This window comes from Peromyscus californicus, unplaced genomic scaffold, assembly GCF_007827085.1.
Source record: "Peromyscus californicus insignis strain IS unplaced genomic scaffold, ASM782708v3 Scaffold_12__1_contigs__length_115047231, whole genome shotgun sequence".
In the NCBI taxonomy this organism is placed as follows: domain Eukaryota; kingdom Metazoa; phylum Chordata; class Mammalia; order Rodentia; family Cricetidae; genus Peromyscus; species Peromyscus californicus.
This window is the reverse complement of record NW_026294413.1, coordinates 10,278,454-10,304,718: the sequence shown is the minus strand read 5'-3', so window position 1 is coordinate 10,304,718 and position 26,265 is coordinate 10,278,454. Positions and strand designations below refer to the sequence as shown.

The 26,265-nt window shown below is 36.9% G+C and overlaps 1 long non-coding RNA gene across 1 annotated transcript; it reads right to left on the bottom strand.

Annotated features, from left to right (window-relative positions):
- Positions 1-18,884: 18,884 nt before the first annotated feature.
- LOC128107823 (uncharacterized) lies at positions 18,885-23,990 on the bottom strand. The gene is made up of 3 exons (XR_008217220.1): positions 23,860-23,990; positions 23,612-23,685; positions 18,885-22,530 (listed from the first exon to the last, which is right to left on the bottom strand). It is a non-coding gene; the product is annotated as an uncharacterized LOC128107823 (long non-coding RNA).
- Positions 23,991-26,265: the final 2,275 nt, after the last annotated feature.

Sequence of the window (26,265 nt, the reverse complement as noted above, 5' to 3'; positions counted from 1 at the left end):
GGTTACATCTACATTTGGCACCCAACGTGACAAGAATCCATTAAAAACCGCTTAACTTGGCTTGGCGGCAGGTCCAGTTTCCCGCCAGGGCGGCCAGCTCCCTAGCCCGGGCCCAGGTCAGACTAACCTTCAGCTACTTGCTTAAAGTGGGTGCTACAGACAACTCAGGCCTGCCCTGCTGAACAGGGCCCCTGCCTGTAAAGCCAACACACGTGGTTGGAGCTTAAGGTAGCCAGAGCTACCTTAAGAATGGATATTTTTACCAAATAAACCAAATAAAAAATTAAAAACTTATGTGGAAAAAATCTCTGACTTGATTTGGAAAGGAAAATTGAGACTTCGTCAATTAGCAGGAATAGACCCAGCAGAAATTGTCATACCTTTAACTAAGGAGGACATTGAAAAATTATGGACAGAAAGTGAACCTTGGCAAAGAGCTTGCAGTAATTTTTTGGGAGAAATTAACAGCAAATATCCCAAAAGCGATAGAATTGATCTTATAAAGAGAGCTGATTGGATCTTGCCTCGAATTGTACGGGAAAAGCCCATATCTGGAGTTCATACATTTTATACAGATGCCAACAAACAAGGAAAAGCAGGTTACAAATCAGAAAATTTAAGTAAAGTGGTTCAAAGTCCTTATAATTCAGTTCAGAAATCAGAATTGTATGCTATTCTGTTGGTATTAATGGATTTTTCAGAACCTCTCAACATAGTAACTGACTCTCAGTATGCTGAAAGAGTAGTATTACATATTGAGACTGCAGAATTTATCCCTGATGCTTCAGAATTAACTTCACTATTTATTCAATTACAAGATACAATCAGGAAAAGGAGCCATCCTTTATATATAACTCACATTTGATCCCATACTGGTCTGCCAGGCCCTCTAGCACAAGGCAATGATGAGATTGATAAATTATTGATAAGAAATGTGCTGGAGGCCTCAGAATTTCATAAAAAACATCATGTCAATAGTAAAGGTTTAAAAAAGGATTTTTCCATAACCTGGCAACAAGCCAAAGAAATAGTAAAGAAATGTCCTACTTGTTCCTTCTACAATCAAACGCCATTACCAGCTGGATGTAACCCAAAGGGTACTCAGAGGAATGAAATCTGGCAGATGGACGTGTTTCACTTTGCAAAATTTGGAAAACTGAAATATATACACCACACTATCGATACTTATTCAGGATTTCAGTGGGCAACTGCTTTGAGTTCTGAAAAAGCTGATTCTTTAATTACTCTTATGGCCATCATGGGTATACCTACACAAATCAAAACTGATAATGCTCCATCATATGTCTCTGTTAAAATGAAACAGTTTTTTGCTTATTACAATATAAAGCATATTACAGGCATACCACATAATCCTACAGGTCAAGCAGTTATAGAAAGATCGAACAGAACTCTAAAGGATATGCTAAATAAACAGAAAGGGGTAACAAAAACCCCCAGAAACAGACTGCATAATGCTCTATTAACTTTGAATTTTCTTAATGCCAATGAGAAAGGAACAACAGCTGCAGAGAGACATGAAACAAAGGACTACTGATTCTTGCCAAAACAAGTGTGGTTATGGCTTTATCAAAAGGCATCTTCTGAGGCCAGGACAATATGGCACCATCCCTGCAATGGCCTATGCAATTCGGAAAAGGTACAGTGCCCTTTTCTTCGAAGGCAGCTGAATAGGCAGTGGGCCAATGGCTTCTGATGTGCAATGGAACAGCAGCTGAAACTGTTATTCTTGAAGAGTAACTAAGCTCACGCCTCTCAATAGTAAACTGGCATTTGACAGAGGGATGTGGAGAAGAACGAGATGCTGAGATGAAGCCACATATACACAGCCAAGAAGAATGGACAGCTGAATTAAAAAACCATCAACAATTTCCAGAATTTAAAATCCTGAATCATGACATGACACTAGTGGAATTCAGGTGTTTCTGGTACATGGACTGCTCTCACCCAATGTGAGGTTGAACTGTTGACCTTGTGTACATCCTACTTCACAAATGAGTCTGTCAGATATGCTAAGCCTATAGGCTGAAGATGATGCCCCAGCATTGTGGAGAAACCTCAGGTGACTGTCCAGGCAGCTGGCTGTTTCTGTCAACTCACAAATTTTTTTTGGAAGTTGCTTGTATGCACTTCCTGTTTTTATTTTTGTTAGCTAATATTATTTCCTTCTTGGGTCTCTGAGGGAGTTGAAGATTAGTTAGTTATAGTTGAAGGTTAGTTAGTTATGGTTGAAGATTAATTAGGATAGAAAGTGAATTAGATACATTTTGGACTTAACAAAATAGGATAGATAATGAAATTATTTTCTCTGAATTTGTCAAATACAAATGGACTAGACATTGTTTAGACATTTATTACTTGTATATATTGTATATAGTTATTGTACTTTTGCATATAGTTTTTCTTTTGTTAGTTATAACCTTTTTCTTTTTTTTTCCTTTTTATTAAAATAGAAAAGGGGAAATGTGGTGGTATTTTACTTGTACTGAAATGTGATTTTAATTGTATGTTCATAAATAAAGTTGCCTGGGGGTCAGAGCTATTAGAGCCACAGCAAGTGCGTGGCGGCGGTGGAGCACGCCTTTAAGGACCTGGAGGGCGGTACATACAGGCAGTGAAGAGGCAGTCACATGTTTGGGTTTACAACCAATGAGAAGGCAGAACAGCTAGAGTATATAAAGACATACACACAGGAAGTAGCCCCCTTTTTCAGAGAGCTCTCTTGGCTGAAGAGGATCCCTGAATCAGGAAGGGTGAGGCTCTTAGCTCTGACCTCTTGGCTTTCTTCTCTGAATCGGCTCTGTGTTTCTTATTTAATAAGACCGTTGGTTACATCTACAGATATCTGAGAGACATAATTTCAGGAGGATAATTTTCACAAAAAGACCCAGAGGCAAGAACATCTCTGGTTAATGTCAGGGATAGGATCCAGATATGATGGGTGGTTGGTTATATAGGTTATGTATAAGTTATTTCGATGCTTGGCTTTGTTTCTATAGCAAGATGGATATTGTCTTGTTTACTTTTCATGTTTCTGTGACAAAAAATACTTGTCATAAATGACATAAAGAAGAAACAGATGGTGTTGGCTCACAGTCTCTCAAGTTCCAGGTTGTCATAGTTAAGACTTAAGAATCCTCACATTGCAGTTGATGAAGAACCCAAAACCAGAACCAGAGGGCAGGCTACAAACTTGAAAGGCCCATGTCTGGTAACCAACTCCTGACAGTCAGGCCCCATCTCATAAAGGACTCAGTCTCTCAAAATAGTGCTCACAAATGAAACTAATGCACAAAACAACTTGTAGGGAATACATCAAATTCAAACAATGTCAGATATCCAGTGAGAATGTTTGGTGATGAATACAATTTGCCTTTGATTTGTAGTATTCACATGGGTTATAGAAATAAGAATAAATCAAGAACACACTGTAATGGGTAAAGAAATACACTTATGAAGCTACTCCAGTCATCTGTTTCAGAGAACAGAATACTTTGAAACGTGTTATTAGAATAGTGATATTCTATATAGGACCAATGGTATGTTTGCACAGTAGTGAAAATGGTCCAAAGAAAATGAAAAAAAATGATAATATAATGATTACAAGGAAATACTTGAGACAATGTACTTATACAAGCAGATGGGAAATGTGGGAATTAATCTTAGTGACTAGACCAGTGATTTCATCTTTAACAATTGGAATGTGAGAATATGTGCCCAAATGCAAGTTCATGGACAGAGACATCAACTATTAAGGTTGCTTTTATGAAATAGAGGTAAGAGATTTTTCCTATAAATAAAAATACATTAAGGATGGCACTGTCACACAGAATTACAAAAAACTATTTAAATACTTATTCATTAAAAGAACATTTATTGAATTATTGCAAGGTACAATGGAGCTTTTCTGGACACAACAAAATGTTTTTGGTAAGGTAAGGACAAACATAAAAATGTCACAAAATACATGCCAAAGCCAACTTTAATGGGGAAACTTAAAAGTTGAGCTGAAAAAGCATGATTTGTGAACTCATGCAGATAAGAGAAAATTGGGACTTGGTATAAAGCAGAATATGTTTGGAATAGTGCAGCCTAATCATGTGGCTTTCTAACTGTATGGCTCTGAAGAGAGTGCAACCTATTCCTTCTATACTAACTTATTTGTTTAATCTTTTAAAACTTTGTGTAGACACAGAACAAGTTCTTTGGAAAGTTTATTGACTATATTCTGTTAGAGGAGAAAGAATTGCTCTATCTTTCTTCAACTCACTCCCCCAAAAAGACAAGAACATGATTAGATAATTATATTTCATATTTGCAGTTGTTTATTCTAGCCCACTCCTTTATCAAATTGCATATTTTTTTATAATATGGGGCTCAAACAAACTTCACATTAGTATTTCGTTGCTCTGAGGTGGACTAAATCTTTCAGAGGAAGGTCAAAAAAACAAATACAAGTCCTTACTGATTATTGCACTTGAATAGCTAAATTAACATGCTGCAGGCATTGTAACCTAAATCATAACCCAATTGAACTGATTATAAAGAGGCACTGATAAATGAGTTGTTTTAATAAGCATTTATTTATGGATTTGTTATCAGCGTTCCTTCCATTAAAGTAAAATAATTAAGGCGCTGAATCAGATCAAGATGACAGGGCCACAAAGCAACATCTTTTCTTTAGGAGAGAACATGAGAGTGTTTGGAAGAAAGTGAAGCAGTATTCTCTAATGAGCACAAATTCCTTTTCAAATTATTCCATTGCTCATAGAAAGACAGTTATTTAATAAAAAAGACTTAGCTATAAACATCAGTCACAGTTACTATCAGTATATACAGAGAGGCAAGGAACAGCAGCCATGTTTCTACTTTGGCATTCAGGATGTTTTCTCTTAGAGTAGATGCTATAAAATGGAAAGGTTCATAGTGGTATAAGCACCCAAGTGAAAACTATGATTTGATTATTATTCCTTAATGAGTTTACTAGAATACAGGCAAAGTCAGAACAAGGACACTCATAAATCCATGCCAAGGACTCCAGTCTTTGAGGTCACTGGGACACTAAAGCTCAAAGCTGTCTCACTGTTATATCCACCTGGATTTCCTGACACTTCTAGGTGCCATATGATATATGCTATAACAAACACAGATATTATTTCCAGCCCACCCTGATCCAGCTCTCCTTCATGCATTTTCCTCCTCTAACCCATGATCCAGAACTCATATCAGCATATCTTCCTTTTCAGTGATTTTTTTGCAATTAGCATGAAAACTTTCTATCTCACTAGAATTCTCTTAGAAAATAATTTCCTCCTTTCTAATATGGAAATAATATATTAAAATAATTATGCAGTTTAGTATGCTGCTATATCAAGAGCTTATAAAATCAAATCACTCTTAAAAGGCTGACGTTTCAGTCCTGGTGATTTGCTGCTAAATTTTATGGGTATCTCTTAGGTATAGTGTATTAAATTTACTATAAATTAAGTATGTGGTTATGATATTGTTCTATATGGGAAACTGAGGCATGAATTGATTAAGAAACAAAGAGGTTATTTTGACTGGTCAGAATGGCAATACAGAAGCATAAATTCCAGCAGGCAGGACATGCACTCTAGTGTTTGACAAATTTTGAATCTATTTCAAAGGTAAAAACAACAAATACAGATGGAATCACATCGGTTGTCTCTCAAGACTCTAAAATTGTGCAAACATGGAGGAAAATTGTCCTGTGAAGAACCTTAAGATCTGCATTGGACAGTTCCTTAAAAGGAAAAGGAAAAGAAGGTCCTGAGAAAAGAGAATTAGAGGTACAGTACATCTTGCCACCATCTACCAAATCAGAATGATACATTTTCCTGTAATTCATGGTGTCAGCATACAAATCAAAGGATGTACCAAATCTTAGCCTGGGTGTTTTCAATATGTGCTGGGGGGGAAAGATTTCAGCTTTCTTAGTGTAGGAACTCTCTTGGGTGTAGATGTGACTGCAACTTGGTGCCTTATAGCCCCCTTGCATAGTATTCGAGGCTACCTCCATCTGCCTTTTTCTGTTTGATTTTAATTTTTTTTCATACAGAGATATTATAGCTATAGGAATATATATCTTCTGTACAAGTCAATATTCTCTCAACATTCATCTTAAGCAAATAAATTTCAGCATATTTTAAAGATTTTTATACCTAATTGTAACCATGGGAGTCACAAGTCTTAGAATTTTTCCCCTTATGAAAGATGTTTTAGTCACTGAATCTTCTAAATTAAAATTCTCTTTGATGGACAACTGAGAAGGAAATTGCAACTGATGAGCATGGTAGATATGGAGTTCATCTAGTTTATTAACTTCAAGTTGAGAATAAAATAAAGATTTTGGTTAACTCAAACTTTCCCTTTTATTTGCATCCTGTTACCAATTCCTTAAGTGATATCATTAAGCATGGATGAGCCTCCCTGTGATTCTCACAACCTATATTCTAAAAAATTAACCATGTAACCATGACTATTTCGTAGTGAGTAACACTGTTTTTATTTTACATACTTGCCTTGCATCTGATAGAACTGGAAAATAACAGGATTTGAACAACTTAATGGAAAAAAGATTGACTAAGACAGAAAGAGGGTGAGCATAGGGAAACAGGTAGAAAAAATTACTGGGGAAGAAATTACTTCCCCTCCACATGTCAATGAGTTAGAATTCCTTAATAAGCCAGTTGTGACTATATGAGCTACACACACTCCGAGAGAGAGAGAGAGAGAGAGAGAGAGAGAGAGAGAGAGAGAGACTGAAACAGAGACACAGAGAGTGTGTAGGTTCATCACCAGTTTGCTTTGCACAGTAGCTGGTAAGAACCTATGTTTATATTCAGCAAATAGAGAAGGAAAGAACAGGATTCCTTACAAAGAAATATCCAAGACAAAGTATTAGCCATTTGTGTCCCGTTCTTAATGAGTAAGAACTGTGTGTGGTGGGTGTAGCAAATGCTGCTACAGTTCTTTTTCCACATCTTCAGGAGTGAGATTCTTCACTGTACACTGAAAACCTAAACATATTTCTCTTTCATGTTGAATCTTAGGATAGCAATCTCTTTGGAGACTGGTTGTCTGAAATTCTCTCTGGCATGACCACTCAGGCTTAACCGTAATCCAGCTAAAGCTGAGTCGTTGATTGACACGAGGCACTAGGGCAGGCAGATGAATTTCTCTGGTTTAAAGTTTAATGGAACAGATCTTTTGATCTCTGATTCTGTTAGGAATGTGAAGTCCATTTTCTCCCTCCGTTTTTGTTGGTGTTAGCTAGTATGTTGTCCCACACAGATTTCGTTTTCATGAGTTGAATGCAGTGCAGTTGAGGTTAGCATAGAGTTTTATATCCATATTTCATGGGATGTTAGCCTGATCACTATGTCTTCTTCATCTAGCCAACACAAATATGACATAGGTTTTTTTAATCTAAGGATGGGTAAGATGTTCTAACATAGTCTAGATAATAATCTGATAGCTCTGCATTTAGATTCTATTTCTGAAGCTAGTACAGAATCAATTTAATGGGTATATAAACCCTAAAACTAATATACATTAATATATTTTAATATATTAGCTTGTAAAAACATCTACCATTATCTGAATCGGTGGAGGAGAAGTATGAAGTGAAATGCATTTTCCACAGTACAACTTACTTGGTAATCCCACACTATTTTCAACACTGCAGCCTTGACACTGAAAAATCTAATTGAAGTTCTTTGATTCTGCATGTTTACTTTACTGAAGTTTCTTCTTTGCTCACCTATAATCATGGAAACACAAATCAATTTGTCCATCCTGAGGTAGAGCAGAGCAATTTTCTATTTGCAATAGCCCAAGGTCTACTCCAGTTTGCAAATCCTTATTACCAATCAAAAACAGAAAGTTTAAAGACATAAACATCCCATTTTTCATTGAACTTCTTTCTGTGTAGAATATTATTATAATATCCATTCTTTCAAGTCTTTGACAGAAAGTTGAGGATAAGGAATAGTTGAGCTCTTTCACCCAAATTCACTCATATTCAAATGAGTAAAAATTTTAATAGAAATAGGCTGTTAGCATGAAAAACATAACAAAATATTCCAAAACATCAATTCTTCTGTAAGTATCACGAATAAGCTTCCTACTCTTAAGTCTGTAGTACTCTTAACTCTTTGACCAAAAGTGATCAAGTGCATTTTTGTTCTAATGGAGCTTTTGGGGGGAATGCAAACTGTTGATAAGGCTAGTGAAGCTAGGCTTTTAACCTTTTTTGCATTTCAGTTACATAAGCGAAACCTGATAACACATCACACACTCAGAGCATGCCATAGGCATTGCACAGAAAATGAAAATTAGTTCTTTAAAGCCTTTTCATTCTTTGTGTCACAGTGTGGCTCATTTCCTGGCTATACATGAAAGAGGATCAGAAGCAAAATGAAAAAAAAAATGATTATGGCCGTGAGTGAAAGCAAAGCTCTGAGAAAAAAGAAGAGCATCGATAGTTGAAATAGAAGACTGAGCGGCTGTAATTAGCTCCACTGTTTTATGAGAACAATAATAATAAAAAACAAAGCTACTTCAAAACTATAAGCAGGCAGAATGCCAGCTGAGATAGTGACTAGGTCTGTAGCAAACCATGGTAAATATTGAGCAATATGAAAGCAAATAGTGCCTGTGGATAAAAGTTTGACATCAATTCCAGCAGCTACAGTTTTCATAAAATTACCATATATAATAAAAGTCATTCTGCTATATTACTTTTGAAGTGAGGCAACATTTAATACCAAAGAGGATTTTAAATAAAAGCAGAATATCCTCACATATCCTCATTAAACAGGCACACAAGGCAATTTTAATTACTGTGTGTTTGAGCAAGAGTGAAATTTCCTGTTTATAGATATTTTCACTGTGAGAAGCAGTGCAAAAATAATAGATGTAGTGAAGGCCTTCTCCCCAACATTTAGCACTAATTTCTTCCCTGCATACAGTCTACTTTTCTTATTTAATTAAAAAATTACCCTAAAATGTGTTCAGTCAAAACACATCTATGTGTTTTTTGTATGTACATGCAAAAGGATACAATTCTTCTACCCTGAACCATATTCAATTGGTTGATTTCAATGAATTCAAGCAAATGTGCTCAAGATACATCAACAGAATACATACGTGTGTTCTTATATTGGAGTTTAACATATTTAATGGTGATCTTAAGATGACCAATTTCTTTCTGTTTTTATTTATTTATTTTTTGAAGGGCAGATCTCCCTTTGCGAAGACTGGTAGGTATAAAATATAGCAGATCATGACTTTGAACCCCTGACCTTGCCTAGACCTCAAAATTGCTAGAATTTTAGGCTCGCACCTCTTCACTAGTTCAGCATCTCTTCCTGTGGTAAACATGACCAAGAGCAGCTTGTGAAGGAAAGGGTTTATTTGGCCCAGAAGTCACAGCCCGTCATTGAGCGAAGCCAAGGCAGAAACCAGGAGGCAACAAGTGAAGCAGAAGTCATGTCTGAAGCTGTTCACTGGATGACACTGCATCACGTGGGCCAAGCCCTTCCACCTCAAACATTAATCAAGAAAACACATCACAGACTTTTCTATAGGCCAATCTGAGGAGAGCATTAACCAACTGATGTACCCTCTTCTCAGATGACTCAGCTTTACGTCAATTAAAAAAAAAAAGCTCAGCCACCATGCCCATCATTAAAGCAATCAATAAAAATAAATGATCTTCTTACAAACTTGCCTAAGACATACACTAGAGAAAGATGCCTCAGAACTATAACTACATTTCCTTAGTTTTGTATCTCTTTTTAATCACAGAGTTTGCAAAATTATTGTGTGTGCATGAACCACCATTCCTTTCATGTATATAAAGCATGAACAGAGCTTTGTGTCTGCTTAAGCATGTGCTCTGTAGAAATGCTAGTCAAGAGAGTTATTCGAAGTTCTGCAAACAGTTCATCATTTCCATAAACCACACCATGAGTTTGCAGTTATAGGTACACATGGCTACACAGAGCACTGATTCATGAGTGACAGACAAGCCATCCCTTCTAATACGGGAAACTATGAACACCTACACATCCACCTACTGTATTTTTATTCTATAATATCCTCACCTTATTTATTTGTTAATAATTTTCTCAGATAAGAACTTCAGAACTATAGGAGAAAGATGTGTCTTGTCCATTGTCACATGCCACAACACAGCTAGTTATGCCTAATTGTTTAGTTACTCCCCCAAACTCTTCTCTTCAGAAGCCTGCACTCTTAAAATCTACCAGTTCCCTCTTAACTGCATTGAATGGCTGTTACTCCTCCTTCTCGTTAATGTTTCTGCTATGTCTTATATAACTTCCAACTGTTTAAATCTGTATTAGGGTCAACTCATCCCTTTCCACTTTTCCTGGTCTCCTTGTAATTATCGGAGCTTGCTCCAGGTTAGTGGGCAGATTTAAGCCTTACCTTCTTGGAGGAGGGAATGGGGGATGGGTTGGGAGGATGAGGCTGGAGGGGCAGGAGGAGAGAAGATGGGGATTTTTGATTGGTATGTAAAATGAATAAAATTTTCTTAATAAAAAATAAAGATCGTGAACACATCCTAAACACAGGTTCTTCATACATAGCTCTCCTTCCCATATCATCATTCTAAAAATCTCGGCCACCTTCCTATCTTCAATTCTCATGGCTATATTCAGGTCTACAAACAGATATTTGTCTTCCTGCAATGAAGTTTTAAGATTTATCCAACTAGAAGAAACTATACAGTTCAGGCACCCTTTAGACTGTTGCTAGGAGTCTTAGCTGGGGTCATCCTTGTTGATTAGTGGGAGTTTCCTTGGGACCAAGTTTCTCCCTAACCCCAAAATGCCCCCCATCAAGACATCTCTTTCATAACTCTCCCCATCTGTCCTGCCTGCAACACACCCAACCTGATTCCTTATGTTCCCATCCCCCCATTTGTCCTTGCTCCCAGTTTACTCAGCAGGTCTCTTCTATTTCTGCTTCCCAGGGAAATCCATGTATCCCTCTTTAGGCCCTCCTTGTTACCTAGCCTCTCTGGGGCTATGGATTGTAGCCTGGTTGTCCTTTCCCTTACAGCTAATACCCACTTATGAGTGAGTACATACCATGTTTGTCATTCTGGGTCTGGGTTTCCTCACTCAGGGTGATTTTTTTTCTAGTTCGCTCTGTTTGTCTGTAAATTTTTTGATGTCACTGATTTTTAACTCTGAGTAACATTCCATTGTACCACATTTTCTTTGTCTATTCTTCAATTGAGGGGCATTTAGGTTGTTTCCAGGTTCTGGCTATTAGGAATTACGCTGCTCTGAACATAGTTGAACAAATATCCTTGTGGTATGCTTGAGCATCCTTTGGGTATATGCCCAAGATTGGTATAGCTGGGTCTTGATGTAGATTAATTCCCAATTTTCTAAGAACTCACCATATAGATTTCTAAGGGTGCCTGAACTGACCTTCTCCTGTAATCAGGTTGGTGACTGCCTTAATTGTCATCAGAGAGAGTTCATCCATTAACTGGTGGAAGGAAATGCAGAGATCCACAGCCAAGCACTGGGCTGAGAGCATCAGCAATCCTGTTGAAGAGAGGGTTGAGGGATTATATGAGTCAGAGGTGTCAAGGTCATGATGGGGGAACCCACAGAGACAGCTGACCTGAACTCCTGGGAGCTCATGGATTCTGTACCAATAGCCAGGGAGTCTATGTGGGACTGACTAAGCTCTCTACATGTGTGTGACAGTTGTGTAGCTTGGTCTGTTTATGGGGCTCCTAGCAGTGAGATCAGGACCTGTCCCTGGTCCTTAGCTGGCTTTTGGGAACCCGTTCCCCATGCTGGATTACGTAGCCCAGCCTTGATGCATGGGGAGGAGCTTGATCCTGCTTCAGCTTGATGTGTCATGCTTTGTTAGCTCCCACGGGAGGCCTGTGTCTTTCTGAATGGGGATGGAGGAGGAGTGGATGGGGTGGTAGATGGGAGGTGGGGGAGGGAACAGGAGGAGAGGATGGAGGGGAAACTGTAGTCGGTATGTAAAATATGAAAAATGTGAATTAAAAACCTACAGAGTGTATTTTGTGTTTCTTTTGCCCATTTCAGTTCACTCGTGAGAGCTGCATCCTTTCATTCATGGAGAAACCACTCTTCTTTATGCCGTCCTTACAACTTCTAAGCTCTAGTATATCTTAACATGAAACAATCTAATCTATTTCTCTCATTTCTAAAACCTTGTAATGTTCCCAGACCCTCATATCAGCGTCTTCAGAGCATTCTTCCTTTGTTGGGCCAGAATTATTCACTCACAGCTTCAATCTCACAAGCCCCTTGATAATTATAAAAGAACCCTTTATAATAACCGTGATTATTGGACTCTACATTATTGGCACAGACTGCAATGCCCATTACAACAGGGCCACAACCTCTCTGAATAGCTTATCCCATAATTGACTTTCACAAAAGTATCGTCTTTAGCCTACCCAGCCTTTTTAATTGTCTTCTCCTACTTACATGCTGACTGATGATAGTTCTCCTCACTGGGAACGTATCTCACTTGTTTACATCTATTCATCCCATGCTTTCTGCCAGAGGCCTTCTAATGAAACTGCCATTTTGACCTCCAGTGGCTGATGGCCATACTAAAGTTCTAAAATTATTATTTCCTAGTGCTTTGTCATTGTTTTAACACTCCTGATGGCCTGTAATTTAAGACTTGGAATACACCCCCTCTCTCCTTTTATGTCTGCCTTTTGTCTTTTACTAGATCAAAATGGCTTGAGAGCACATCCTGTACATTACTCTATTCATCAAATTTACATACTATATGTGAGCTCATTTGATAAAGGCTGCTGGTAGTGAGCTTTATTAACAAGTGTTATTATCAACTTCATTCCCCATCGAACACAAATTTGAACCATTCAATAAGGAGTAGGCATCAAAATGATTTGTATACACTTACACCCAAGCCCAAAGCTCCTCACTTGACACTCAGTGCTGTCCTCTGGTTATTTCAGTGTGTGCATGCCATGGTTTCATTTCCAGTTCTCTGTGCTGGGTTCTTTTCAAAAGTCAGATTTCCAAACCATTTTTAAGAAGTTATATTTAAGGTTTTCAATTTTCCAGCAATCCTAATGTAATTGTACTATTATTAACTTCGAGGAGTTACAAGATTATCTGTACACCTTTCCCCTAAATTGTTAGCTTTTGAATATTTTTCCTATGAAATTTCACAGCATTTACAGCCCATACAAAGCATAAATTCCCTAGGCTGGGGCCAACAGGCTGATGTTCTCCAGTGTATCAGAAGCTTCTGGAAGCAAGGCAAGTGATCTAAGAAAGGCAATGCCTTCAAGGCCCTCTCTGCTCCAAGCACGGACTTCAATGGTGACTCAAGCAGACAAACTGGGTTTCATTTCTTTCCCAGCTGTCAAGGCTGAATTCTCACCATATTTAGCTCAGTCAAAATTTCATTCATTGGTGTCAGAAATTAAAAGCTCTCATTTCTTTTATAATAAATAAAAGGGTGGTACATCATCAAAGTGTCACCTATAAGGAAGGTAAGGTTATAGAAATTTGATCTCTACATAACATTGTGAAAATAGGGCCTGCATGGAAACACTAGACTATTGATTTGTCAGAGAGATATTAACATACTTTGCAAGATTTCCATTTATAAAATGACTACTAAAAATAAATATTAACTAATGCTGGTCTACAAATAGAGTGTATCCATTTTTACTAATGATTTAGCTTTATTGCAAAATGAACATTTGGAAATTTTTCAAAAATTTGGAAAATAAACATTTGGAACAATTGGAAATACTTTCCCTCATTCCATTTGAAATCCATGTTTATTTGACAAACACATGCTTAGAAATGGTTAAGCCAAGATAGTTAACCATTTAGTTTGGTTTCTGTTGCCACAACACCATGACTAGAGGCAATTTGGAGAGGGAAGGGTTTATCTTACAGGTTACAGCCCATTGTCATATGCCAGGGTAGGAACTGAAGGCAGGCACTTGAAGCAGAGACCATAGAGCAATGCCTTTTACTGGCTTGCCCCCTCCAGGCTGCTCTTATTGAGCCCATCCTCCTACCTGGGATGGCACTGTGGGCCAGCCCTCCTAGGTCAACTAGCAATTAAAAACCGCCTCACCAACATGATCACAGGCCAATGTGATGGAGACATTTCCTAAATTGAGTGACGCTCTTCCCAAATAACTCTAGGTTTGTGTCACGTTGACAGCTGACACTAAATATGACATTAACAAGTGTATTAAGTCATTATCTTCCTAGGGTGCTCTTGTTTGTTTTGTTGGTTGTCTTTTGTCAGATTCTCATTTTGAAATCCAATCTGGCACAGAACTCTCTATGTAGCCCAGGCTAGCTTCAGACTCATAGCAACTTTGCTATCAGCCTCCCAAGTGCTACTATTACAGACATGTGCCAAACCATATCCTTGTGAAGACAAGATTAGTCCTTCAAATTTTTTGTTCAGTATATTAGCTGTTTTCACTACATTGAACGGTGAATTTCTTTAACTTGTGACTCTTAACTAATTGAAATTTGCATCATTTCACTGTTGTCTCCAAATCCTGCTCTATCATTTTTAAAATCAAATAATCAAGTTGTTACTTATTTCTTAGTATTTACCTGTCCTTCCTTTTCACCTCCTTGACTCGAGCTAAAACTCTGTGTTTTATATGCAATTTATATATATATATATATATAATTTAAATGCAATTTAAAACAGGCAGCCTTCTGATTCCATGTTATTCTGTATTTCATTTGAAAACATAGGCTTACTTGTCTTTCTTTCATTGATTGCATGATACATATTTCAAGAATTACAACTGTGTCTTTGAACTTGGAATGCTAAAAATAATTAGAATGTAAATATTATCAAGTATAAGCTTATTATATAGAGCTGAAAGTGATAAAAAGAAAGGGAGAGAACCCATCTCAGAACTTCCTAAAAATCAATAGTTAACAGTCCTGACTTAATAACCAAAGCTTGATTCAGCATTTTTGTGAACTCCCTTTATTTTACCTTTTCTGCTAACTCAAGCTCTTAACTGCCAACTCCTGCAGTTATCGACAGAGTTAGCTCTTGAGTTCATCAAGAACTCACTGTTACGTTCAGGAAGGAAGTAGGAGCTTCTAGCCTCTTCTCCTTAAACTCCTTCCTATTTCTACTTTAGAGTTAAAGCAAGTGCTTCCTTCACTTCTAAACATAGCCTGCCAAGTCCTTCCCCAAACTTTTAATATAAAAATTGTCCATATTGGAATGTGATACTCATTAAACAAGCATACTGTGTGGAATGACTGAATCAAGCTAATTGATAATCAATCACCTTATAATTTTGACATATAAGTTCTATTTCTACATTACTATTGACTATGGAGCTATGGGATACATCTCAGAAGTCATTCCTGCCTTCATATAGAGCATGTTATTACTGGACCAACAATTCAATATGTGCTGTGCTCACTGGTGCACACAGGTGTGTCTGGTGGATAACCCAGAATCGAGGCACAACCTAAGAATCTATAATTGCATGCCATCAAAAGGACATGAAAATACTAGATTTTCACACAGAAATTATTGTATGCTTAAAAAGCATCTTTCATAGCATTAAACCAATCAACGGAGTCAGAAAATACCATGCTGTAATTTGTATAAATTATGTCACATTAGCTAAAAATAAAGTAAAATACTTACACAAATAGCATTGGTAATACATCTATCCATTTATTTCAATTTGTATAGACTTCAATTAGCCTGACATATATATATATATATATATATATATATATATATATATATATATATATATATATATATAAACATAAAAATTAAAAATCAGTAATAAAGTAATGTTAATAACCTCAAACGTGGGTATTAACATATATTGAAAGTATGTTGAAATTTAGCACCAGTGAAAACAGTGTTTTACAGCATTTAAAAAAAAATAAATAGCTGGCTGTTCTAGTTCTGTAATCCCAGCAATCCAGAAGTTGAGGCAAGAGGGTTACAAGTTTGAGGCCAACCTAGTATCAATAGTAGAATTATGACTCAAAAAACAAAAGAGAAGGAGAGAGATAGTACCTAGAACAAAACTGATAACAATAAGTGGATCTACTATAGCACAAAATTAATCATAGAATCATATTTGAGAAACTAAGGATAAAGATAAAAGAAAATAAAAGGAAGAAATTCATCATAGCAAATACCCATGGAATTTAAAAGCACACAAAAAAAAATAGGAAAAGTTTTGGTGTTTTAAGTAACAAAGAAATGTGATAACCCCCTATAAAGACGTATCAAGAACAGAATATGTATTTATCAACCACAGACATAGAAAGCAAACATGTTTCAGGTCTTACTTAAGACAAATAACAATGTTACTCACAAACTCATTCTAACCAATGTAAGTTATATGAAAGTACCAGTTTGTGAAAATTTTAATCTAGCATAGAAATTAAAATAAGATTATTATTATATTTTCATATATTTCTAATTTAAAATATTTATAAGCATACACATGTACACCAAAACATTTTCAAGGAAGAATCTACAATCTAAAAATCAGCCAGCTCCAACCTAAGTCCAAACACGGCGTTGCTGTTCTAACAGTGGAAAATTACAGGCCAAACTCTTTCGTGAGTATTAAAATAAAATTCAACTTTACAATTAACTGATCTATCAGAATAGGACATATGCTTGTCTTGTCTTATTACTTTTCTCTTTCTATGATAAAACACCATAGTCAAGACAACTTATAGAAGAATATGTTTAATTGGGAGCTTACAGCTTCAGAGAGTTAGAGTCCATGGAATGAAGTCATAGTGGCAGGAGTACATAAGAGATTTTATCTTGATCATCTAGTTGTGAACAGATAGACACTGGGAATGGCCAAAGTCTTTTGAAATCCTAAAGCCCACCCCCCAGTGGTATGCCTCCTCCAGCAAGGTCACATCACATAATCCTTCCCAAACAGTCCCATCACCTGGGACCAAATATAATACATGAGCCTGAGGAAGCCATGTTCATTCACACCATCACAATGCTGTGATAACCAGTAGAGTTTGCTTTTGAAAAGACTATGTTATTTAGTATTTGAAAATCAGTCAGTGCCACTCACTGTACTAATAGGTAAAATGGAAAAATCATTTCAACACATTCAAAATATATTTGATAATATTCACTGGGATTCAGAAAAATTGTGTGAGATTTTTAGCAGTGTAATAATATAAATTTTTCTTACTTTATGTAAGTGTCTCTTCCCACACACAGCCTCCCAAAATGGAAAACATTGTAATAGCCATAGTGTTGTAGTGTTTAAGTTGTTTATTTAAATATGTAGCTGTTAAAAAATGTTATTAAGAATTTTTTTTAATTTTGTGAAGATGTCATGGGAATTTTGATTAAGATTGGACAGAATCTTTAAAAAACTTTTGGTAGAATATATTAATTTTATCAACTCATGAGAATGAGAAGTCTTTCCATTGCCTGGTGTGCTGTGGGATGGTCTGTATGTCAAATGTGTTGTTGATTGGTCAATGAATAAATCACTGATTGGTCAGTGGCCAGGCAGGAAGTATAGGCGGGACTAACAGAGAGGAGAATTGAGAGAACAGGAAGCTGGGTGAAGGAGACAGTGCCAGCCACCATCAGGACAAGGAAGATGTAAAGTACCGGTAAGCCACAAGCCACGTGGCAAGGTATAGATTAATAGAAATGGATTAATTTAAGCTGTAAGAACAGTTAGCAAAAAGCCTGCCACGGCCATACAGTTTGTAACCAATATAAGTCTCTGTGTTTACTTGGTCGGGTTTGAGTGGCTGTGGGACTGGCGGGTGTCAGAGATTTGTCCTGACTGTGGGCCAGGCAGGAAAATTCAAGCTACACTGGTGTCTTTCTCAATCTTTTTTCAGAGATAGAAAGTTTTCATTGTAGAAGCCTTTTGCCTTCTTGGTTATATTTATTCCTAGATACTGTATTTTCTTTGAAGTTATTGTTAACGGGAGTATGTCTGTGATCTCTTTTTGATATAGATGTATGTTTGATATAGAAAGGTTACTGATTCTTTAAGCGTATTTTGTATCCTGTCACTTTGCTTAAATTATTGATCTTTCAAAAAACTTTCAAGTGGAGTTCTAAGATATTTCATAAAGTATGTATTTAACCTTAACTGTTTTGATAAATGCAGCTCAGTGGTGGGAACACCTGTTTGAGATGCCATGTTTCATCCTCAGCACCATAAAAACAAAAAAAGAAGTTACACACACATGCACTCACACACACACACACACACACACACACACATACTCATACACACATATATATACTCTCATACATACGCACACACTCATACACACACATGCACACACATACATACTCATACACTCACACTCACATACACTCGTACACTCACATACACATACAACCACACATACACAAACATACACATTAATATACTCACATATACACACATTCGTACACACACGTACGCATATACACATACACACATACATACACATATACACATACACACACATATATACATACACATACACAAATATTTCACACACACAATATGTAAATAAATGTAAATTGTGTGTCTCCTCTGCTCAGTTTCCTAGTATCACCAGAAAAATATCTGGAAAATGAAATCTGCTTAATGAGTAATTATTAATAAAAGAAATTTATAAAATAGTAGAATGATATACTAAATTCTTACTAAGCCTGTTCATGAATCTTTCTAAACTTTTCTATGATATAAGAGCACTACTACTGCACATTGATCCTGAGTTCAGGGCTATCCTGAGCTTTTTAGTGAAACCTGGACTTAAGAAAAAGATGCCAAACCTTAAAAAAATAAAATAAAATGACCACAACGTATTCATTACAGTTAACATTCTGATGAAAGTTTACAGAGTCGCAGATATTGCAGTTTATTCCAGAACAACATACTAAAGAATAAATGAAACCAAATAATAAATATTGTCACAATCTTTTCATTGATATGCATTTATCTTCTTTGAAAAATCTATAAACACACTGCATATTTTCTCATTATCAGGTGCTAAAAATAAATAATATTCATCTTTTGATTGTGCCATAATGCAAAGCTCATGAAAAACTATAGTACCTGAAGGAACATACAAAGACACCTTGTGTTTCTTTACAAAAGAACAAAGTGCAGCTCGGGTACGATCTCAGGATGGAATCCTTACCAAGCATCCCACTGCAGAGTGAGCAGAAATTAAGAGAGGAAATCAATATTTCACCGCAGAGTATTTTTAGAGTTCAAAATTATAGGACACAGAAGGCTCTGACAGAGAGCAAGCGAACGGTGCACAGTGTGTGTGTCTGAAATGTCTAAAAATGCTTCACTTGACAGAGCTGTGCAAAGGGTTACCTGGGTAGCTGGCACTGAAGACAGTTTCTCACCTGTCTCTCCTCCAGATCCGAGCAGAGAAAACGTGCCGTCTAGTCTTACAGTGTCTACTACAGCTTACGTGCTTGAATTAGGTCCGATTTTCCAAAACGTTTTAATGGCATGCAAGGTCTGTCCACCATAACATAATTTTCAAAACACGAACAGGTACCTAGAAGAGGTCATCAAATATTTAAATAACTAGAAGTCACCACGGGCACTGGGACTGGCAGAGTGAGACACTTCAGAGTGGCCTCGAGTCTCAGCTGATTTCATTGACTTTTTAAATGAAAGTTCAGACCAATTTTAATGGCACTCTAGCATTTTACATATAAATGTGCTAAAGTTTATTTCAGTAATTCCCTGGGGCATTACAAAGATGTCCAGTGTGTGTTTAAAAACACAGTGTGATAAATATCTTTCATGAACTATCAACAAATTTTCCCCTTTACTTTGATTTCTGATCAAAATTAAATAAAGTTGGTGGGAAAAATCAAACTATTAGCAGAAAAGTCAAAATAATTTATTTTCTCACCCGTACCAAAATTTCCATTATATTGCTAATTTCTCTTTTATTTCTTCATCTGGTTATACATATATTACTGACCATTCCTTATTTAATGCTTTTGTGTGGGGTCTATATATCAAGTGAAAATATAATTTTATTTGTCACAAATATTTGCTCCTCCTTTGTGTATGAGGATTACACAGCCCCCACCTAATCTCAAGAGGCTTTTGGAGCCTCCTGCAAGGTGCATTCATGCCTAGCATGTAGGAAATCAAGTTGAACTTTTCCCTTTTCACATGAACAGATACAATATCTTTCATCGATGAGCAGAGCCTTTCTAAAAAAGCATGGCATGCTTCTCTTTTCACATTTTCAATCCTTTCTCTGACAAGTAATGTACCTCCCAAAGGATACCTGCTTCTGTCTCCTGAATCCTGAAGAGGAGACACCTGTCCACAATCCACTGGGACCCACGGTTCAAATGTAACATGTTATGTTAAGGCACAGATTCAAACATTCTATCTTACTGTAGCAAAATACAATGTTCTTTGAAGATCATTCACTTAGATAAATGTCTTTGTGCTGCACAATTTGAGAGCTGTTAATGAACATCAAAGCTAATACCCAAATGTTTATCATAACCGTGTCTTAGAAAATTTGGGCACTTCAATTTTTATTGTAACTTTCCAGTTAATTTCTTATATGTGTATTTCTGTTTTGTGTAAAAATATCATTTTGAAATAATAATTATTTTAATGGGATCCTTAGAATGCCTTCTGCATCCTGAAATTATAAAACCCCGATATCTTGCTGCTTATTTTAGGATTGAATTTTTCTTAAGTAAAGAATCGAGTGCTTAGTACGTTGCTTTGTAAGAATCTTGCTCTTATTTCTAAGTTATTATCTGAATTTCAGTTATTGTAAAAAAACAACCCATCTCATGTATATGTTATTGCTAAATTATATTCTGAAGTACTGCTGGAGAATCATTTGTGCATATGTAGGTTTAGCTGTGTCACTCAATACCACTTCCTGTTCCAAATCAACTCACTTGACTGCAAAAGGAGGGGATAAAGGATAACACTCTGGGTCTGGCCGGGACACCTCGGACATCTCAGCATCAGCACTTATGCAGATGTGAAACCTGGCCAGAAGTAGACAAGACTCAGGCGTATTGGTGGAGAAGATGAGTAAGAATAAAGGAATCCATTCTGGTGAACTGGTTAACTATTTGGCTACTCATTCATCAGTGACATCACAGTGGAAAGACTTCTGAGGCCTCCCACATGCTGTGTAAATGGCTTCTAAAGACTCTTTCAAGACTCAACTACACAGTGTATTTGTGTACTTATATATACATGCATGCATTGGTATATTTCACAAGACCCACCGTCTTTCATTTTCTTCAGGTTTTATATTATAAAAGCTTCCACATAAAAATCTATAATCATATGTCAGTGCAATGACTTAAAACCAATAGTTCCTAAAAAAAATATTATTTCTTTACTAGGTTAGCAACAGGTTTAAAATATAGTGGCACCAATATATTATGGTCCTATATGCTTGCTAGAGTGAGCATAAAAGATTCAGTCGTCCACACTGAGAAATGGAACAATGACTTCATTTCTTTCTAGACACAAAGAACCTTAAAATTTTCAAATATAAAGTTTGAAAGGAAGGTAATTCTCCTCATGTTCTTTCATAATAGTTCTTTGAACACAATACACATTAAGAATAACAAAAAGAAGTCTTTCATTTTACAAAGAGAATCATTTAAGAAATGAAAATGTCATAAGAAAAGAAAATGAAAATTGGAATCTAATTCTCTATAAATGTCTCCTCTGTTGAATTCATTGTCATTCATATAATAATGTGAGTGGAGTGGAGTCATCAAAATTGTCAAAAGTCTGCAAATATTCTTGTCTTGTGTTATCTGATAAAAATGAAATCACCTCGAAATATGTATTGTATACAAGATTCTTGGCATTTCTCCAGTGTCCTATTGGATATATTATTATGATAATTGAAATGTGTATATTTAAATAATATACTCTTACTGTACAACCATCAAATAAGAAGAGCCACAATTAATCATTGGAGCTAGAGTGGATAATTGTAAAGGAAATTATGAATAGTATTTTCTTCCATCTTTCAATTATTTGAACTTATTGCACTAACAGAAATAGAAATCTCTCTAATTGTTTCTTGAAGAATTCTCAATGAATAACAATACATTCTTTAGCTACCAAGAATGCACCACTATTCAGAAAGCACCTATATTATGTAAATACAGTTTTACTTGATTGATTGTCCACTGTAGCATTCCTGACTGGTTTTAGAAATGAATATTTGCCTTATTGGGTTCATGCATAATCACTATAATACTGTGTGATCACTCTGGCTTCCCAGGGAAGGTCTTATGTATACTTCAAGGAAGCAGTGCCACTATATGGAGGTAATGTTAAAAGGAAATTCAATTGGTTATTTCCTTGTTCATCACTGTCTGTGTTAGCTTTCTGTTGATGTGACAAAATACCTGCAAACAAATAGAAAAAAACAACTTTAGAGATGGAAGACATATCTTAGTACATGGCTTAAGCTGCTTCAGTTCATGGTTACTTGACTCCACCACTGTATGCCAGAATCAAGTCTAAACATCTTGACAAGGAACGTGTTTAGAGCAGCTATTCACCTTGTGGCAACCAGAAAGCAAAGAAAACAGAGCAAGGGGTTCAAGAACAAGATACAACCCCAAGGGGGCTAACCCAAGTGACCTCCTTCCTCCAACTACAGTCTGTCTCCTAAGTTAGATCACCTCCCAAAGGTCTATTCAGCTATGAATCCACCAGTGATTTATAAAGTGAAAGCATTCAGGACTCAATCTCCTATGAATACTGTTGCCTGAGATACCAATGTTCAATGCATGAGCCACTGAGGGGAATTTCAAATTAATTCATAGCAACTGAACATACCTGATGAAAATCCAAGGTTTACCAAGTGATAAATCAAATCACAACATAACAACATGTATAGATCTTAAACTTAGGGAAGGGATTCAGGAAGCAAAGAGATGTTTTAGGTTCCAAAGGGGATAAAGGGGATAAAGCTGATGTTCACTCCCTCCTTCATGCTTTCTACTTAGACATTTATCCTACATCCTAGATTAATTAGAAATAACATCAATTGGTCAGCTATTATATGTACTATATACTTTATATAATCATATGTCTTAGGAGTTTCCAACATTCTCTATCTTTTTTGCCCCAGACACCAAAACAATCATCTACAGCTCAATGAAAGTCAGTTTTTCTTGAAATAAATTATCAGACCATAGCTGAGGAACCAGAGGAGGAGGAGGAGGAGAAGGAGGAGGAGGAGGAGGAGGAGGAGGAGGAGGAGGAGGAGGAGGAGGAGGGGGAGAGGAGGAGGAAGAGGAGAAGGAGGAGGAGGAGATGCTGAACAACAATTTCCACCCCCTCCCTGGTTTTCCCAACTGCTATGCACACAGTGCATCTACTAGCAAAATGCTGCAGAGGAAGGAAAGCCATAACATAGGCAAATATGGCTGCTTCTTTTTTCAAAAAGAAAATGACAGTAGTCTCTTTGACCCGACTCACCTGCCAGCAAATCTCAGACTTTCTTCAGGTACTGAAGGTGTAAAGATCCAAAGTGGCAAGAGCTCATCATCTCTCTGAATAGAAATAAAAACAGTCCAATTTTAGGAAATGAGAAGAGAAGACTACCACAGGAAGCAATCCTGTGTCGATTACACGGAACATACCTGACTGCCTCAGAAATAAAGCTGCTGAAGTATAGGGTTCTGCCACTGTGTTTTTTAAGAGAGAGATCAGTGTGATTTTCTCACCTTATCCTTTTATCTCTGTCTTCATATTCCGATATGAGACTTGTTCTTTTGACTCAGCATTAGTGAGCTGCATCTTGTCACTCCATCTTACTTGCTATGTTATTATTCTTCATACTCATAAAATGAACTCAGTGAAAGATCTTATCTGTCATAAATAAAAGTGAGTCACAACCTCATTTATTAAAGTATAAAATATGCAAGGAAAATTCTACAATGATAATAATTTGGCTTAATTTATTTTCTTATTCTTTTCTGAGTTGATGACCATATAGAGCTTTGCTGCAATAGTAACTATTTCTCATAGCTCATGTATATAGGAGATGTTCCATAGTGCTTTTAAATGAACTCACAGGTATGTATTCAGTCAAATTCCAGCATAATGCTGTTTCCAATGATTGGTAATATGGCATGGAGCTAATATATGATGTTATTTTCAGTTCAGAAAATCGTTAATGGATATTAAAGAAGGATATTTTGAAGACAATAAGATTACCTTCCAAGATGCAATTTGGAGTAACTCTGCAAAAAATCTTCTGGTAAAAACTCCATGTATCTGCAGAGATCTACAACCAAACATCAGGCAAGGCTCCAGGAGTCCAGTCAAAGAGAGAAAGAGGGATTCTATGAGCAAGTGCATCAGGATCATGATGGGGAAACCTGCAGAGACAACCAAACCAAACTAGTGGGAACTCATGAAAGTTGCATCAATGGCTGTGGAGCCTTCATGGGACTGGATTAGGCCCTCTGCATGGCGAGACAGCTGTGTAGATTGATCTGCTTGAGGGCCCCCTGGTGATAGGATCAGAACCCATCCCTGGTACATGAGTGGACTTTCTGGAGCCCAACATCTATTATGGGATACCTCGTGCAGCCTTGAGGCAGGAGGAAGGGCTTGGACTTACCTGTATTGGATGTGCCTCCCCATGGGAGGCCTTGCCTTCTTGTAGGGGGAGTAGAGGTGGGTTGGGAGGGGGAGGGTTGGAGAGCAGGAGGAGGGAAGAGGGGGATCTTTGATTGGTGTGTAAAGTGGATGAAAAACTTTTCTTAATAAAAAAATTAAAAATAAATAAATAAATAAAACTCCATGTGTCATAAGCTCCATGCCAATCACAAAGCTCATTCTTTTTTTTAATGGGCAGAGGTAAAGAATCTTGAAAAAGTAGTTGATAAGGAAAAAGACTCACAATTTAGTGTGTACATTTCCCACTGACACCTGAATGATATCAATGCATGCAAATTCACATGACCCAGGTAAAAAGTAAACTACTGATCTGAGATGTAAACTATCATTCAAGAGAAAGCCAGATTTCCTTGAGTTTATTGTCTCCTAATAGAAAATCAATGTCCATTCAAACACTGTGATAGAATTCAGTCTCAGGCCCTCTCTCTCTCTCTCTCTCTCTCTCTCTCTCTCTCTCTCTCTCTCTCTCTCCCTCCCTCCCTCCCTCCTTCTCTCTCTCTCTCCCTCCCTCTGTGTGTGTGTGTGTATGTGTGTCCTCTACATATGTGTGTATAATGATATAATATAAAGAAAAAAATGTGATAATTTCTTATAACATGAAAATAACCAAAATTACCATTTAGGTCCAATAGCAGAAGTGGGTATTCCTATAAGCACTTCCACAGTGAAACAGACTTGTTACTTAAAGTCTGATACTGACAAATTTTTCTAAAGGGCTGATCGGATAAAAGTCAGGGACTTCTGTTAGCTTTCTAGTCATACTTCATTAGGTGCATGAAAACAGAAACCCGCTGCTGCCATCCAGAGGAGAGAGAGGCTTCTGGCAGCCTGCTACCTTCCGGGATGCCAAGAGTTCTGGTCCTGGAACACTGGCATCAACTTACAACATGGGTCTTCGGAAGTCTAGTGGCCCGCTTCCACCACTGCTGAAGGAAGTGTCTTTGTATTATTTCACCTTTCAGATATTTCCCAGATAAATTTCACTGACAAAACCTAATCACATTTAAACCTGAGAGCAGGGAATTAGTATTCGAAGGTTTCCAGACCCTGTATAAAGAGTGAGGATGAATTGAGAAGTTAGCCAATATGCAACAGTACTTCTAGCTAATTCACATGAAAAATAAATATGAAAAGTATTAAAACATATGTCAGGTGGTCCAAATTACAAGATCTTTCCCCTTTTTGTTTCTAGTGATATTCGGGCTTCTAGAATCATTTATTAAAACTTAAGAATTTTGTTTTAGCCAATGAGTTCATGAAAAGATGTTTCTATCCAACAGGGCAAAAGTTCTTCTGTAAAATCAAGAAGAGCAAGGAAGTTGAGGAGGGGATGCCTCGATGGGGTCTGTCACCCAGACAGGAGATAGATTGGATTCCTGCTGAGAGATGTAGGGATCAGAAATGAAAAGCAGAGCTTCAGAAAATATGGAACACTTTTGTATAAA